The following is a 17,932-nucleotide window of genomic DNA, read 5'->3' as shown; positions in this document are numbered from 1 at the left end:
GCTTGTCCGAGGACGTCTCCGTGGTCATGTGACCGGCATGACTAGAGCACGGAACGCTGTTACCTTCCCACCGTAGTGGTCCCTATTTTTCTACTTGCATTTTTACGTGCTTTCGAACTGCTAGGTTGGCAGAAGCTGGGACAAATAACAGGTGCTCACTCTGTTACGCAGCACTCGGGATTCGACCCGCCAAACTGCCGACCTTCTGATCGACAAGCTCAGCGTCCTAACCCACTGATACCGTAATTTTATTCATTTTTTTATTATTATTTTTCTATCCATCCCTGTGGCCTTATTGGGAGGGTGATATCAGCAGGAAGGAGGCATTATGTCTCTCCTAATAACATACAAACCTGTTTGGGTTGCTCCAGATATTTTAATGTCCCTGTCTCAGATAAATATCACAGCAAGGTCTATCTGGAATCACTACTTTTGGCACAGAAAATCTTTAGATCAGTTGCTGTAATAGGCTGTAGCAAGTTGTCAGTTGTACTCTTACATCCTTACTCTGCTTAGAAAAACTATTTCAAAAAACCACATTCACAATCATGAACTATAAATCATCATCAGTTTCTACAAGCGATAGCAATTTCTTGAATGCCAGTATGTAATCTAAAAATCTTTTCCATTTCAGAACAGGAGGCAGTATAATTTTCTCTGCTAAAAAGATTCTTTTACTTAGAAAACACAAAAACTTGTGTCTGAAAAACTACTGCTTACAACATAAGTGGTCCCCACTGCAACTATGAGTGTTGTTGTTTGAAAAAAAGTCAACATTTATGGTATCTTAGATACTGCAATTACCTTATTTGCTTTTGTCAGATAATATCTCTATAGAGTCTAGAAAATTGTAGGGAACTGTTTTCAATCAGTGGATTTGACATTGTGTTGAACCTATTTGATTTGTTTTAATCTCAGTTTATGGAGTAATGCTAAGTCATAATCACATTTTACTGCCTGGATTTTAAGACTAAGCTAAAGCTGACTGCAATATATTTTATTGCAGTGTAAATACCCACCCATGATGAAGTTCCTCATTTCTTTCTGTCAGACTTAAACCAGCAATCACAAACTGTTAAAAGAAAAAGGAATTAGGCAAAGCACCAGAAGGAACTTTTATACAGAACAAAAGGCTCGGTACAAGCGCCTTGTGAGAGGTTTATAAGCCTTGGGAGCAGTCCTTTTAACAACAGATTGACCCTACTAGAATATTTTGAGTCATTTCCAGCTTTGTGGCCTGGTTCATACATATTGCCACAAAGCAAAGTGGATTGTTTGCTTTGGTATGAACTTGTTCATGATAAAATGTAAACAAGACCATTTTTTATTGTTCAGCCATACACAGTTGACCAATTCTTGGTTTCTTCAATTGCCCATTCTGTATTCTACCAAGTGACTCAAATACATACTCTATCCTTTTTACTTTTCCCCCCTCAAGGCTAATCTCTAATAGCTCACCTGTAAGGATAAATATTTACCAAAGGGGAGAATTCTCATTAGTGAGACCATGAGTCAAGGATTGATGCTTTTAGAAGTCTTTTATTTTTTGTTCTGGCATGTTACTATAAAATAAGGCTGTCAGAAGGTTCAGACACCTTTGTTTCCCACAGTCTGTGCCCAAGCTGGGAATCTAATAAAACATATCAGACAATCAATAGAGGTCAAAGAAAATGGGAGATGGAAATTGCCAAGGTTGTCAAGTAACATTGGAAGGTAGCAGCATTGGGTTGCTCCTTTGCCTGTCTCCCTTTTCATAGTATTTTTTTTTAGTTTAATGATTTAGCCAATCATTAACAATAGAATGGAATGTGTTAGCATATTACAAACAAATGTTTCCCTATCTAGAGCAGGAGTCCCCAACCTGTGGGCTGTGGGCCACTACTGGGCTGTGGCCTGCTGGTCACCGGGCCACAGAACAGGCTGGCCAGTGCACACATGTGCGCACAGACACCCCTACTCGTGCTAGCGCCACAGCCGTGGGGTGCAAAAATGGGACGCCGTGCTGTGGGCTGCAAAAACAGGACATGCTGTGCTTCAGGGCATGAAACCAGGATGCCACCACCCCTCGGGGTGTGAAAACGGGATGCTGCTGTGCCACAGGGCACAAAAATGGGACGCCGCCACCCCACAGAACGTGAAAACAGGGTGCCACGCTGCACAAGAACGGGGCAGGGCTAGCGAGTATCATGTAGGTGTTAGGCCTGCCCCGTTTGCATCATGTATGTGCTCGTGGCCCTGTTTGCGTGTGCACACATGCACGTGTAAAATGCTGCCCCCTTCCTTTCCCTCCGGTTTGCCAGCCCAGAAAGGTTGGTGACCTTTGATCTACAGTTAAAGCAGATAGTTCCTTATTTAGAGTCAAAACAGCTGTCTTCTTATCTAGAGTTAAAGCATACTGTATATCTCCTTAAATGAACATTTTATCTTTCTTATATATATGTTTTTCTCAGCATAAGATATATATCCTCTTTTACATGGGTTTTGCTCCATGATGTGCTCATTTTTTCTAATGGCAGGAATCAGCCTTTTCTTTCTCTAAAATTGGCATTATTACCGCCCACACGATCTTTTATTAAAACTTAATTTAGATTTATTGCAAACATGTAAAGAAAATAGTCCAACAGTGAAAAAGCATATTATAGCTGCTCTTCTTTGGAGCAAATGATATACAGTATCTGGTTTAAAGTTGTGATGAAAGCCAAATTTAGTGGGGATAAAGTAATTCCCATGAATTCAACTCCCGTCTCTGATTGTATTGCAAATCAGGCCTCAAGACAAGCCTGACTCAAAATGATGACACCAAATATCTCACATTCATGAGTGTCTAGATCAGCTTTCTCCAATCTTATTCCTTCTGCTGTACTGAAGTGTTATGTATTGATGTAAATTACTTGGGAACCGTTATTAATAGTTAACTGCTGTGTCTGTTTAAACTCCAGACTGCTTGTCTGCAAAATAGTTAGCTTGTGTTTTGGGCAGAAAATACTGCTTTAATTCCATTGGCTGCTGCCTATCGGTGGTCCGTATAAATAGAAGTTAAGCAGCAGTTAGTGCTGCTTCTGTGTTAACCTAATAAACATGTTGCTTTTCACCAGCGCCTCGTCAATGCCTCACTTAACAGAAGTTTAATTCCCATAATGCTGTAGGTCATTCTAAAAAGGAAATCTGGGGATTACACCCATGGAAGAAATTCCATCAGAGAAGGCTGGTCTTAGGCATATTGGAGCCAGTCAGGGGAGTGTTCACAGGAGGCTCGTATGCTTATGTTGGAGAAGTTCTTGGTCCTATTATATCACTGCAAGTTAAATAAATTTGTTTTAATTGAGTCCACTGAGAATATAACTACCCTATCAGTAGTGCTATTATTCAAGAATTCTCACACTTTTAAAATATTTTTTAAAAAGATGTTTCGATGAAAATTTATATTATATACAAATTGACTTAATGCAATTGACAGTTTCTAGTGGGACCATTTTTGAAAACGATTTGACAGCATTGCTTTCTTCTCATCTCAGTGTGTCTCCTCAAGCCATATATAGAAACCTAATATATTAATGCTGTATCTTTGTCATCCTTTTGGTTCAAAAGGTGCTATTGTAATTAGGTTTTTGTACCATCTGCTGTTATTCTTCCATGATATGTTCCTTCAACTAACTTTTTAAAGGCATTAAAAGTTACCAAGGAATATATTTGTTGTTTATTTATTTAAAAAATAACTGCCTATCTCTCAACTAAAGATTCTAGGATCTTATTTCTTACTCATCCTATAAATGAACTCAATTTTATTCAAATACACCTAAATGAGTATTGAGATGTATGTTCAGAATTACATTTGCTTTTTTAAACATTTTGTTTGTTTGTTTAATGTTCCTTATACAATAATTTGTCCCCAGCCTACTACTTTTTCTTCCTTTTAGCTTTCTCTTTGATTTCTTTTTTCTTTCTAACTATATATTAGCTTTTAGTTTCATTTTTAATCTTTTAATAAAAATCTTTAAAAAAATAAAATGAAGCATTCTGAAATAATTTGTAATTGCTTTATTTTTCATTTATTTTCAAATAAAAATGTATATCCATTATAATGTATGATTATCACTTTAAAATCTTCAGGTTTTTGTATGTCTACTAGAAAAGTTCTAAGTTGCAAAGTAATATTTGCTAAAATTGAGAAATGGTGTTGATTATCACAATTTAGCTAACTATTTAAGTGGCATTTTAGAGCTAATATTTCCATTTAGCAGATATGGCATTTTGAGTATGTTCGGAAATTAACTTCTGGACCCAAACTGAATAGTAAAGACAAATCAGAAGAAATCAATTTTTGTAACCAAAGTCTGCAAATCTTTCCATCTTTGCATATCTCTCATGAGATTATCTGTGGTCAACCACAAATCTTACTGACTGTTCGAATTCTTTTGTATAAGGGAATGATTGGCTCATGTTTGCTCCACCCTTGCAGAGCATACTTGCAAAAATGTGCAAGTGTGGGAATGAGATTAGACACTACAGAAAAAGCATTTTGCCTACTTGGAGACTTAAGAATCTGTGAGAATGGTGATTGGTAGGGTTTCTGCTTAGAAAAAAAGATTTGCTTGTTCCACACAAATCTGTTTGTTCCAAATGTTACACTAATGGAAACCATGAGAAAGGATGCTTGGTGGAATAATGTAGTGAAGCCAGTTGTGGCTGAGAACAAAAATGCATATACAGTAATACAATTTTAAAAAATAGGGATGAGATAGATATTGTATAATGTGCATGTAGAGGAAAAAAGGTGCTAAGAATGTAGTTAACAAAGAACAAAGATTAAAATAGGAAGAGAAACTATGAATGGAAATAAAACATCATTTTGAAAGTGGGCAACAAAAAGCCTCCAGCAGAATGAATGCAATCTGTACTACCAAAACTTTTGTACCTGTAACTTTTAATTAGATGAAACAGTGCATCATAGGGCAACAGTTTTTGTACCAAGGTACCTCAGATGAGCTAACTTGTGTCCAAAATCTGGGACCCATGACTCCTATGGGATTGAAATTTGGCAAATTTATGGTCACTGCCACGCTACAGCCTGGAGGTTCTGGTCCCACCCTAGCCCTCCACAGGTCAGGTAGGCTGGTCCCACCATTGGCTGCCAGAGGGTGATCAACTGTGGTCAAGTTGGTCAAGTCGGTAGTCACTCCTGCTCCCTCTGCTTTTTTGCCCTTGGTCATTTTGTTTCTCTGTTTAAGTAAGGAAATATCCCTGAAACAATGACCCAATGGGGGCACAGGTTATCTAGTTAACAAATAAAAATAATAAAATGATTTGGGATGAACCTGAAAAAAAGGGGGGGGGAAAGGAGATGGCAAAAATGGTTGTAAAATCTGGTATGACTCATTTAACAACCACATTGCTTAGCAACAGAATTTCCAGTCTCAGATATAAGCTGAGGACTAACCGTGCTTCATTTCTCCTTGCTAATGAGATGGTCCTGCCAGGAGATACAATGAAGTGACTGCCTCAGACAACCAATGATGGGTGTTAAGAGCTGCTAATTATTTCAGGAAATAATATTATGTGTTTATTAGGTAAGTGGGTTACAGTTAGGATTTTCTGCTTCAGGTGCTACCTAGTTTCATGAATGTGAGAAACACTGCAGTTTTGCTTTAGGCAACATAATAACTTAGTCTATTTTTCCCCATTAAGTGGCATTTAATTATAAGCAAACTATTACTCCTCAAAAGTCATCTTTCTGGGCAAAGAAAGCATTGTGGTTGTGCAGTGGTTAGAATGCAGTATTGCAGGCTAACTCTGCCACCTGCCAGCAGTTTGATTCTCATCAGCTCAAGGTTGACTAAGCCTTCCATCTTCCTGAGGTTGGTAAAATGAGGACCCCAGATATTCTGACTCTGTAAACCACTTAGAGAGGGCTGTTGAGCACTGTGAAGCGATATATAAGTCTAAGTGCTATTGAATGAAGTAGCTGAATGTCTGTTGCCTCAGTGGCAAGGTTTCTTAAATCTCTTGTTAATACTCAGCCTTTTCTTTCTTTCTTTCTTTCTTTCTTTCTTTCTTTCTTTCTTTCTTTCTTTCTTTCCTTCCTTCCTTCCTTCCTTCCTTCCTTCCTTCCTTCCTTCTTTCTTTCTTTCTTTCTTTCTTTCTTTCTTTCTTTCTTTCTTTCTTTCTCTTTCTTTCTTTCTTTCTTTCTTTCTTTCTTTCTTTCTTTCTTTCTTTCTTTCTTTCTTTCTTTCTTTTTGCATTTATTTAAATATATTTTTAATTTGCCCAATTTCACCTTCTTCCTGTACATAGAGACTTGGCAATCCAAGAGTAGTCCCTGATTTACTACCTAATTGTTCTTTTCCTTTCTTGGTTTCCTTCCGTGTTACCTCATCAGTGAATTCAAGTGATATTGCTGAAAAGGAGTCAAATAAATTGTGAAGCCAGTTTCTTAAGTGTTCACAAGAGGAATACCTGGTGTATACATTCATAAACATTTATTTCTGAAAGTTTAAAAGTGAGGTCTAACAATAAAGAGTTTGACAAAGTGATTGTTTGATTCCTCCCCTCTCTCCGACCAGCAGAGATTTTTATTCCTTACCTTAATCTGCCTCTGTAGGCAGAGCACCTGGGTATTTAATGGCAGTGGCTTGGAATGAAAAGCAAGAGAAAATAATTTCTTTTCTGATCTTATGAATTTTCAGTAGGCAACAGCTTGACCAGGTCTCAGTCATGGAATTCTTCTGAGGTGAATCTTGGTAGGGCTAGTGCAGCTTCCTGCCTCAAAAATCATGCATATTATTTGTGGGGAGGGAGATCTCTGTTCCGTTACATTTGATTGTAGTTTAATCTATCCCTCCCTGATTCTCTGCCTCTGTCACAAATTAAAATTGAAAACCTACCCAATGAAAGGCACCATGTCATTGCTGGAAAAGAATTCCAGATTGGTGTCAGCTCAGGAGCACTCCCCATAACATACTTGGGCTAGCCTATTTACTATTTCTTACCCATCCTTTCTCTAACCTTTATTGAGATTCAGATAATATTGTGTCCACGAGCAAGAATATTTAGAGATCAGTCAGAAAAGCCATAGCAACTAAAAGTCAGTTAAATAGCCTTTAAGGAAAATGAAAAGAATGAGCCTGCTGCAACAAAATAGTTGGCGATATCAGAAATTAGTTCAGTATGCCAAAGGGACAATTTTAATGAGAGTTGTGGATAAAGGCAGACACTCAGCTATTTATTGTAAAACATGTTGCTCTCCAAGCACCTTCCTTCAAAGATGCAGAAATCATATATCTAATGAAGATATTACAGTAATGCACTCTGCTTTTTGAGGTGCTTTATTTGCTTTTCACAGGTCAACCGGGTTAACTGTAATTCACTACAGAGCAGTTATGTCTCTTGGCACCGGTGTTCTTGTGTTTATATGTCCATGTATAATCGCAGTATCATCAGTAATAGTATCTAGCCATCTTGTCTTCTGTTTACCTCTTTGTTTTTCCCCCCAAGCATTGGCCTTTTTCAATGATTCTTGCCTTTGCATGGTGTGTCCAAAATAACATCATCATTACTGCTGCCTTCCGTCAGGTTTTATTTCATCTAGTATTGATTTGTTCTTTTCATCTAAAATTTGGGGAGAATACTATTGTTATCACATCTCTGTTTCAAGAACAGCCCACATAGTCTTGTTCCTTGCTTAATGAGGTACCAATCCATACAAGAACCTTTCCTCTTAAATTATACGCTCTCAGGGGGCCCCCCCCATCCTGGGAGCGACCCGCCTTACTGTTTACATCTCCTCTTGATGAAGGGCCCGAGTGTTGGGACCCTGAGAGATGGCTGGGCATGGGTACGGGCCTCCGATATAAGCCAAATAAGAGGCCCCTGGTTAGTTTTTTGGTTAAATTTTTTAGGAGGTTAGGGAGGGGGGTGGGAACTTCTTTTGGTTGTTCAGATATGGGGGGCAGTCCAGCAACCTCTGTTCAGGCCAGTGCCGAGGCAGATCGAGGGTGAGCAGGCGGACCTGGCTTGCATCACGGAGACTTGGTTGGGCCCAGAGGGCGGTATTCCTCTGGCTGATCTCTGCCCACCAGGTTTCCGGGTGCTACACCGGCCTCGGGCTCAGGGTAGGGGTGGGGGAGTGGCTGTTGTCATGAGGGAGACCTTAGCTCCGCAGGAGGCCACCGTTCCGCAGATAGTCGGGTGTGAGTCTCTCTTCTTGAGATGCGGCCCTGGTGCGCAGTTGGGCTTGCTGCTGGTGTACCTTTCGCCTAGTCACGCAGCAGCAGCCCTGCCTGAGCTTCTCGATGTCCTCTCTGGGTTGGTGGTTGAGTTCCCGAAACTTATAGTTTTGGGGGACTTCAATCTACCATCTCTGGGAGGATCATCTGAGTTGGCTCGGGAGTTCATGGCTTCCATGACGGCCATGGACCTGACGCAAGTAATTTCAGGACTGACTCATGAGGGAGGCCACACCCTTGACCTAGTTTTCTTATCTGGTCGGTGGTTAGATGATCTTGGTGGGGGCTCTCCAATTATTATGCCCCTGTCATGGACCGATCATCATCTCCTGTGGCTGGTCTTCCGTTTTGCCACCCCCCGCCGTGGGTGTGTGGAACCAGTTAGATGGTACCGCCCCAGGCGCTTAATGGATTCCGCGAGATTCCAGGCAGCGCTGGGGTCCCCACCTGCCTCCCCCACTCACAGCTCGGCAGATGCCTTAGTGGAAGCTTGGGAAAGGGCAGCCACTGAGGCTCTTGACCGAGTTGTACCCTTGCGGCCCCTGACCCGATGCAGATCCCGTCGAGCTCCATGGTTCTCCGCGGAGCTCCGGGAGATGAAGCGCCGGAGACGGGGCCTAGAGAGCGGTTGGAGGTCCAGCCGATCCGAATCCGACCGATTGCGACTAAGAACCCATATTAGGTCTTATCTCGCTGCGATAAGGGTGGCGAGGTCCAATCACTTCGCTACCCTTATCGCGTCCGCAGATAATCGCCCGGCCGCTCTGTTTAGGGTGACTCGCTCCCTCCTTAATCAGGAGGTGAGGGAGGAACCCTTGCAGGGTCGTGCCGAGGAGTTTAACAATTATCTGTCGGACAAAATCACTCGGATTCGGACCGGTTTGGACTCCGACTGGGCAGAGTCTGGCGATCAGGACGCGGGTGGTCTTGTCGATATCACTTGGGAGGAGTTTGATTCTGTGACTCTGGAGGAAGTGGACAGGATTATGGGGAGACTGAGCTCCACCACATGTTTATTGGACCCGTGCCCTTCCTGGCTGGTTTATGCAGCCCGGGAGAGGACACGCAGCTGGTTCCAGGCAGTTATATCAGCTTCTTTGAGTGAGGGTAGCTTCCCTGCCGTCTTGAAAGAGGCGGTGGTGAGGCCCCTCCTCAGGAAGCCTGCCTTGGACCCAGATGTATTGAACAACTTTCGTCCGGTCTCCAACCTTCGCTTTCTTGCGAAGGTTGTTGAGAGTGTGGTGGCGCATCAGCTCCCTTTGGTCCTGGATGAAGTGGATTATCTAGACCCGTACCAATCGGGTTTCAGGCCCGGGCACAGCACGGAGACGGCTTTGGTCGCGCTGGTGAATGATCTCTGGAGGGCTCGGGACAGGGGTCATTCCTCTGTTCTAGTCCTATTAGACCTCTCAGCGGCTTTCGATACCATCGACCATGGTATCCTGCTGCGGCGTCTCAGGGGATTGGGAGTGGGAGGCACGGTTTTACAGTGGTTCTCCTCCTATCTCCAGGGACGCTCGCAGTCGGTGTTGACAGGAGGGCAGAGGTCGACCGCGAGGTCTCTCGTTTGTGGAGTTCCTCAGGGGTCGGTCCTCTCGCCTCTCCTGTTCAACATCTATATGAAACCGCTGGGTGAGATCATTCGTGGCTTTGGAGTTGGGTATCATCAGTACGCTGATGATACCCAGCTTTTTCTTTCTACCCCAAACCAGTGATGCCCTCAACGTGATGTCCCGTTGCCTGGAGGCGGTTCGGGTCTGGATGGGGAGGAACAGACTTCGACTCAACCCCGACAAGACCGAGTGGCTTTGCATACCTTCATCCCGGGTCTATTCGGATATTCCATCTCTTTCTATGGGGGGTGAATTATTACCCCCCGTAGATAGGGCTCGCAACTTGGGAGTCCTCCTAGATTCGCGGCTTACCTTGGAAGATCACATGGTGGCCGTGACTAGGGGGGCTTTCGCCCAGGTTCGCCTGGTGCGCCAGTTGCGGCCCTATCTAAGCCGGGATGATTTATGCACGGTCACTCACGCGCTCGTGACCTCTCGTCTAGACTACTGCAACGCTCTCTACATGGGGCTTCCCTTGAGGACCACCCGGAGGCTCCAACTGGTACAGAATGCAGCCGCGAGAGTTGTGTTGGGAGTCTCCCGATACTCCCATGTGACACCTCTGCTCCGTGAGCTGCATTGGTTGCCAGTTGTCTTCCGGGTGAGATTCAAGGTGCTAGTAATGGTGTTCAAAGCCCTCCATGGCATGAGGCCGGAGTACCTCAGGGAACATCTGCTGCCGGCATCAAGCTCCCTGCGCCCTGTGCGTTCCCACAGAGAGGGCCTCCTCAGGGTGCCACCGGTCAGAGAATGCCGTCTCGTGGCCCCCAGGGGGAGATCCTTCTCTGTGGGCGCCCCGGAGCTATGGAACCAGTTACCGGTTGAGCTCCGGACGGCGCCCGATCTGCGCTCCTTTCGCCGCGATCTGAAAACATACTTGTTCGAGCAAGCCGGCCTGGCCTGAGGGGGGATTGGTGGGGTTTTTTTATCATTTTTATTGGGGTTTTTACTATGTATCTATTGTATTTTAATCGGGCATGCATTTAATTATCTTTTAATTTTTGTACATTTCTGTGTTTTATTCTTGCCCTGTACACCGCCCTGAGTCCTCAGGGAGAAGGGCGGTATAGAAATATTAATAAATTAAAATTAAATTAAATTATTTCTTCTAATTTAGCTCAGGAAAGTTTAGCAAAGGAGTTTGTCAACTTTTTTTTTTTGAAAGCTCAAGTGAGCAATAATCAAGTTCACACTTCACACATGAAAAATAAAAACTAAGTGATCACTAGAGATACAGAAAGCTCTAACTCCAATAGGCATTCAATTTTTCATAAGTCAGATCTGATAGCTGTAACACTAGCCACAAATAGAACATGTTTTAGTACAATATTTGAATCATTCTGGTCCTTAAATTTTTGTTTATGGTTTATTGCAACTTTTGTTATGGCTGAAGTGGTAGACCCATTAACATTCTGGAATGTGCTGTGGATAATTTCAAGAAATGGTTGCATGAAGGGCAGCTTACAATATGGCTGCTATAGGGGAATGTAGTCAGTTATAAGTTGTGAGTTTATTAAGATGCTACCGGTAAACCTTTCTTGCAAGATTCTGTCCATTACACCTACTTTCCTTTGTCTTATATATGGATAGCTGAGCACATTTCCAAACAAACCACTGAGCTGCAAATATATATAATTTTTAAAATTTTAAAAAAATTTTTATCCTGATTAAGCATATGTGGAATTTGAACTGAAGATAGATTAGATTAGATTAGATTAGATTAGATTAGATTAGATTTATTAAATTTATATGTCGCCCTTCTCCCCAAGGACTCAGGGCAGCTCCCAACAATTAAAAAATTAAAAAACATAAAGTACAAAATTTTAAAAAGAATTAAACAATGGATATAATAAATAAATGACAATTTAACCCAATAAAAGCCAAATTTAAAACCATAGTCAGTCCAGGTCCGCTTGTTGGAACATCTATGTCTTCAGGTCACGGCGGAAGGACCGAAGGTCAGGGGTCATCCGCAGCTCCGGAGGCAGTTCATTCAAGGCTCTCCCCCTGGGGGTCACCAGCCGGCATTTCTTAGCTGACGGAACCCTGAGGAGGCCAAATCTGTGGGAGCAAACCGGGCGAAGGGAGGTTGACAATGGCAGCAGGTGGACTTGGAGGTTAGCTTAGCAAATCTAAGGCTGACCTGTATGACCAATTTGTCCCTATGGTCCTTTCTCTACTTTCTCCAGTTGACAAGATCATTATTTCCTGCTATGCTATAAGTCAACAGTAGCATTTTCTGACTTGTGGAAGCACAAATCAAAAATCTTTACTATGGTCTTAGACTTAGACCAACCTAAACAATTGGTGCTGTATGGTTCCCCTACAACATTTTGTACCTTTATAGGCAATGCTCCTATTCTGACTGGTTGTTGTGCATTGTAGCATGAACATCTCTTCTCCTTTGGTCCCTAATTGCTGCTCTAGGTGGCCATTCTTTAACCAGTTCATCACTGGATAATGATAAGTTGATTTTTAAAAAACAAATTCACCGATGAAATAATGAAACCTTGGCCTTCCTTCCTTCCTTCCTTCCTTCCTTCCTTCCTTCCTTCCTTCCTTCCTTCCTCCCTCCCTCCCTCCCTCCCTCCCATCTAGATGGGTAAAGAAGTGGGATTCTACTAATCAAAGGCCTAATAAACATGGTTTGGACAGGGTGTCAGGCCAAAGCAGAGGAAATGGATGAGATTTAGAAAAGTGTTTTTAAAAAGCCAATTTCATTTCCAACTGGTGTACACATGAGAGACGTGCAACTTAAGAATGGAGTGTGAAAATATCCTTGTACCGTTAACCCTTGTACCAATGAGTACAGTTTGTGAGCTTAGGCACATGCAGAAGCCTACAGATTTGTGTGTAGACATAGACAGCCCTAGTACCATGTTTGGAGGTTCCCATTTGGCACAGTGAATCCAATCAATTATAACCTATCCAACAAACTATGGTTATGTACATTGTAGTTTATTGTAGTCAGTGTCGACCAATTTACTAAAAACAGATGTTAAACTAGTTGGCCTTAAAATTACTGATTCTGTTTTAAAAAGTTGTGCATTAGTTTATTTTCCAGTCCTCTTAAGACAGAAACAGATCCAAAGAACAGGTTGTATATTTTGTTGGAAGCACAACAATTTTATTTTTCAGATATTCAGGTATCCTTGGGTGGATAGGTACCTTTTGGACCCAATTATTTGTTGGTTTTCAGCCAGTCAATAAGATCTGCACAGGCAGAATCATTTTTATTCCAGAATCTTGCACTGAAGTCTAGAGACTTAAAACACTAACTTATTGTTAGCAATGCCAGAAATGAGACAGATACAGTGAACAAAGCCTCAGAGCAATGCACAGCATGCATTCAGACTGCCAGGTTCTCATGACACAACCATGGGAACTCTATATGGTACTTAGTACGCCATAGTACACAGTAGTTGGGATCATGATTCTCATGGAATAGCTTATGGACCTGACGGGGAGATTTAAACTTGTGCCTAGAGATTGGAAGCAAAACTTGTCAAGCCATGAATAGGTAGCTTACGGATCTGCAATGCTTCAGATACAAAATAAAAAAGGTTCTTTGTAGGGGCACACCTATTTAAGAATTCTGTGTCTTTCCGTGGTTTTGCATTGTAGTTGTGTGATCCCTGAAAATTATATGTTTCAGGTAAGGAAGTGCAGACAGGAGCCCTGGGGGGGGCAATGCAACTCGCATATGAGTCATGGGGGGCAGCGAGGGCCTGGGAGGGCTGACATAGGCTGCACATGGGCAGGGCAGGGATGCTATGGGCAAAAGAAAAAGCAGAATCGACTTACCAGAGTGACTTGCTACCTTTCCTACTGGTTTCCCCATTGGCTTTGCTTGTGGGAAGCCAGCAAGGAAGGTCGTAAATGGCAATCATGTGACCATGACTCCCTATGACATTGTAATTGCAAACAAAGCACATGAGCTTCCTGTTCATGATCATGTGTGTTCTGTGTCAGTCAGTGTCGTCCGATCGGTTTGCTCTCGCGGTGGCCTTTCCAAATTTCCGGGTGATCTCGTCGATGTCAGTCTCCCATGGGTAGTCCTCCACCCCACCGTCCACAAGGCACTCTTGGTGGATGGATCCTGCCGCACCGTTGTTGTTGTGGGGGGGGGGTCGCGTTGTCCGGTGGCTTCGTACATCAGCAGTTCGTCCAGGACTTCTTGCAAGTTTCCTGTGGGCTTTGCTATAATCCTATTCTGCACTTATTCATCTCGCAGCCCTAGGACCACTCTGTCCCTGATCCTCACTTCCAAGTTATTGTACTTGCATCGGAGTGCGGCTTCCCTCACTGCGGCCACAAACTCCGTTATGGACTCCCCCTGTTTCTGGTTCTGTCATTTGAAAATCCTCCTCCAGAAAAGCTCTGATCGTTTGGGAGTGAAATGCTCTCGTAGCTTCCCCAAGAGGTCTGCATATGACACGCTGGTGACTGCTGCTGGCTGGCATAATCCCACGGCGACCCGGTATACCGGCATTCTGCTGATCGTCAGCAATGCAGCTGCCTTCTTCCGGTCGTCGGTTATGCCGTTCACCAGCATGTACCCTTCAACTTGGCCAACGTACTCCTCCCAGTCTTCTGGGTGCCTTGGGTCAAATTCTCTTACCAAGCCGACCTGCGCCATTCTCGCTGTTCTGTCCGCGAATCCAGTGCCGCTGGACTAAGTGCTTGTTGTGCTGCTGACGGCTCTTTGAATTTCCCGCTCCGCGCACTTTCCGCTCTCGCGTCCTTTTCTCCACCATTCTGCCGCTATCCCACCTTCGTCGCCACTGTGTTCGGTGCTGTGACAGATGACTCAGAGACAGGGTTGGGGTTATTCTGTTTATTTCCACTCCACGTGGCCGAACTGGCCTTGCATGCCCAGGTTGCCCTTATATGCCCGGCGTCTGCCTGACACTAGCCAACCCCCTGGCTCTAATTTCCTGCCTTGCCTTGGTCAACCAACCTGGTCTCCAGGAATTCCCACCGGCCAGGTGAGCCAATCAGGTGGCCGGACAGGTACATACAGAACAATGTGATCCTGGGAGGTACTGCAATGGTGAGAACTTCAAGGACTGTTCAAATCCATTTTTTTCAGTACCGCCATTGCTTTAGCGAAGAAGCAGGCGAGACAGCAAAGTTCAGCAACTTAACTTTATTTACGAACCAGGCAAACAACAGAAGAACATGGCTCCTATTTATACTAGCAGCTGTCAACAGGTTAGCCAATCAGGGCTGAGCCGGTTTCCTGCGCCGTTCGCTTCCGCCAATCGGAGCCGGCTGGTTTTGACAGCTCGGAGCTGTCATCGGCAGCGCGTGCTGTTACCAGGTGATTTTGACAGCCGAGAGCTGTCAGTTGGTTGGCGCCTGCGTAGTTCTGTCCGGCAGCTTTTGACAGCTGTCAAAAGCTGCCGCGGCTTTTACCTCAGCCCTGTTTAATACATATATATAACATTAATAATATGTGAATACATAACACCCCTTACCCCTCCCTCTGATTGAGTTGATGTTTCCCCAACTGTTTCTTTTTTGGGTTTCCCCATTCGAAGTCTTCCAAGTAGGCGGGGGGTCTTTTTATTCTTACGGAGCGCCGGGGGGTTGTCTCAGCTGGTCGTTCCTTTTCCCCAGGCGTATCGAGATCTGGCTCGGGGGGCATGGGGCATGGCTCCGGCGTTTCAGCGTCGTTTTGTGCGGGGTCTTGTTGTGGTGCATTTTGATCGGGGGGGGTTTTGGTGAGATAGTGTTTGCGGCGGGGCTTCTGCCTGCATTTCGTCGTTCCCCCTTTCCCCCATATTTTGTGGGCTGCGACGCCGCAGTTGGTCGATGTGTCTGCGGATGTGGGAATTGTGCCCTGTATCTATGACGTATGAAAGGGGACCTGTTTGTTCAATGACAACCCCCTGTGTCCATTTGTTGCCCCCTCCATAGTTCCTTGCCCAGACAGCTTACCCTGTGCTGAGAGTCCTGTGTTGGAGGGGAAGTTCTGGGTTTGGAGGGGATCTGTCGGGATGTAAACGGTCCAATCTAGTAGTTAGTCTCTTGCCCCAGCGGAGTTCAGCTGGAGACTTCCCTGTAGTTGTGCAGGGGGTGGTGTGTTGAGCCAAAAGGAATTGAGCAAGTCTGCGGTGCCAGTTGCCGGAGATGATTTTCCGCAGTGCCTCTTTAGTTGACTTCACCATCACCTCTGCCAAGCCGTTAGTGGATGGGTGAAACGGAGCCGTGGTGGTGTGCCTAATAGAGTTCGCCGTTGTGAAACTCTGGAATTCGTAGGAAGCAAATTGGGGGCCGTTATCGGAGACTATTACATCTGGAAGCCCATGTGTTGCGAACAACCCCCTTAAAACTTGTATTGTGGCTGCCGAAGTTGTGCTAGTCACTGGGGCCACCTCCAGCCATGTCGAATAGCTATCCACGACTATTAGGAATGTTTGTCCCTGGAATGGACCTGCATAGTCTATGTGGATACGTGACCAGGGTGTCTTTGTAGTTTCCCATCTGTGTATGGGAGCCTGGGGCTGGGCTGCTCTGACAAGTTGGCAGGGATAGCAGCCGGCTACATGCGCTTCTATCTGCTTGTCTAATCCTGGCCACCAGACGTAGCTTCTGGCCAGAGCCTTCATTTTGACAGTCCCTGGGTGACCTTCATGGAGGCTTTCTAACACCTTAAGTCTGTGCTTTTCAGGTATGATTACCCTGCTGCCCCATAATAAACATCCCTGATGGGTGGATAATTCCTTTTGCTTTAAAATATAAGGTTGAAATTCTGGGTCTGGGGGTGTGGATTGCCAGCCAGACGTGACATAGCCTAAGACTCTGCCTAGTGTTTTGTCTGCAGCAGTGGCTGCAGAAATGTCCTTAACCGATAATGGGCATTCAGGCAGATCTGAGATAGCCAGTATCTTCCCAGCTGGTGCTGGGTCTGGGTCGATTATTGGTTGGGGCAGTCTGCTAAGGGCGTCAGCATGGCCCATGGTTTTCCCTGGTTTATATTCTAAAGTGAATGAATAGGCTGACAAAAAGGTAGACCATCTCAGGATGCGGGGAGATAATATTTGGGGCGTTAGTTTGTTTACTGTAAAGATTCCTAATAGGGGCTTATGGTCCGTAAAAATGGTAAAAGGTCGGCCGTATAGGTAGTCATGAAACTTTTTTACGCTAGCAACTATAGCTAAAGCCTCTTTATCAATTTGAGCGTAATTGCGCTCAGGTTTTGACAGTGTTCTAGAATAGAACGCTACAGGGGTTTGCGTACCTTCCTTAGTTAAGTGGCTTAGGACTGCTCCGATGCCATAGGGAGAGGCATCGCAATCCAGACATAAGGGTAGCTGTTCGTTGAACAGTGCTACCGTTGCATTGCTAGTTAGTAAATTTTTTAGTAGATTAAAACTTTTATCGTGCTGAGGTGACCAGTTCTAGGGTTTGCCTTTATCTAATAACCTGTGGAGGGGTTCAGCGATGGAGGCTTTGTGAGGCAGGAAGGTATGGTAAAAGTTAACCAACCCTAGGAAGGCTTGTAGTTCCTGTTTATTTTTGGGGGTTGGTGCTGTTTTAATGGCTTTAATTTTTGTTTCAGTAGGGTGAATTCCCTTTGCGTCAATTTTAAAACCTAAAAACTCTGTTGAGGGCACCCCTATGGAGCATTTGTCTCGTCTTAATTTAAGGCCAGCCTCCCTGAATCTAAGGAGCACCTTTGTTAATTTGTCAGCTAAGTCGTTTTCTGATTTCCCTGCAATTAAGATGTCGTCGAAATACGGACAGACCCCAGGGATCCCTTTCAGTGTTTTTTCCATGACTTCTTGGAAGATGCTTGGGGCTGCAGAGATGCCGAATTGAAGGCGGTTAATTTTAAAAGCTCCTTTGTGGGTTACGATTGTCTGTGCTAAGGCGGTGTCAGGGGTGACAGGCAGCTGTAAATACGCCTGCGCCAAGTCTAACTTGGCGAAAATGGCGCCTGACTTAATGGCCGCGAGGATGTCTTTGACAGCCGGGACCTGGTAGGCATGGGCGTTTAAAGCGCGGTTTAGGGTCGCTTTATAGTCAGCACATATTCTAATTTGGCCATTTGGCTTAATTGGGGTCACTATGGGTGTCTCCCATTCTGCC

This window comes from Vipera ursinii, assembly GCF_947247035.1.
Source record: "Vipera ursinii genome assembly, chromosome: 1".
NCBI lineage: Eukaryota > Metazoa > Chordata > Lepidosauria > Squamata > Viperidae > Vipera > Vipera ursinii.
Note: the sequence above shows the minus strand (reverse complement) of the source record.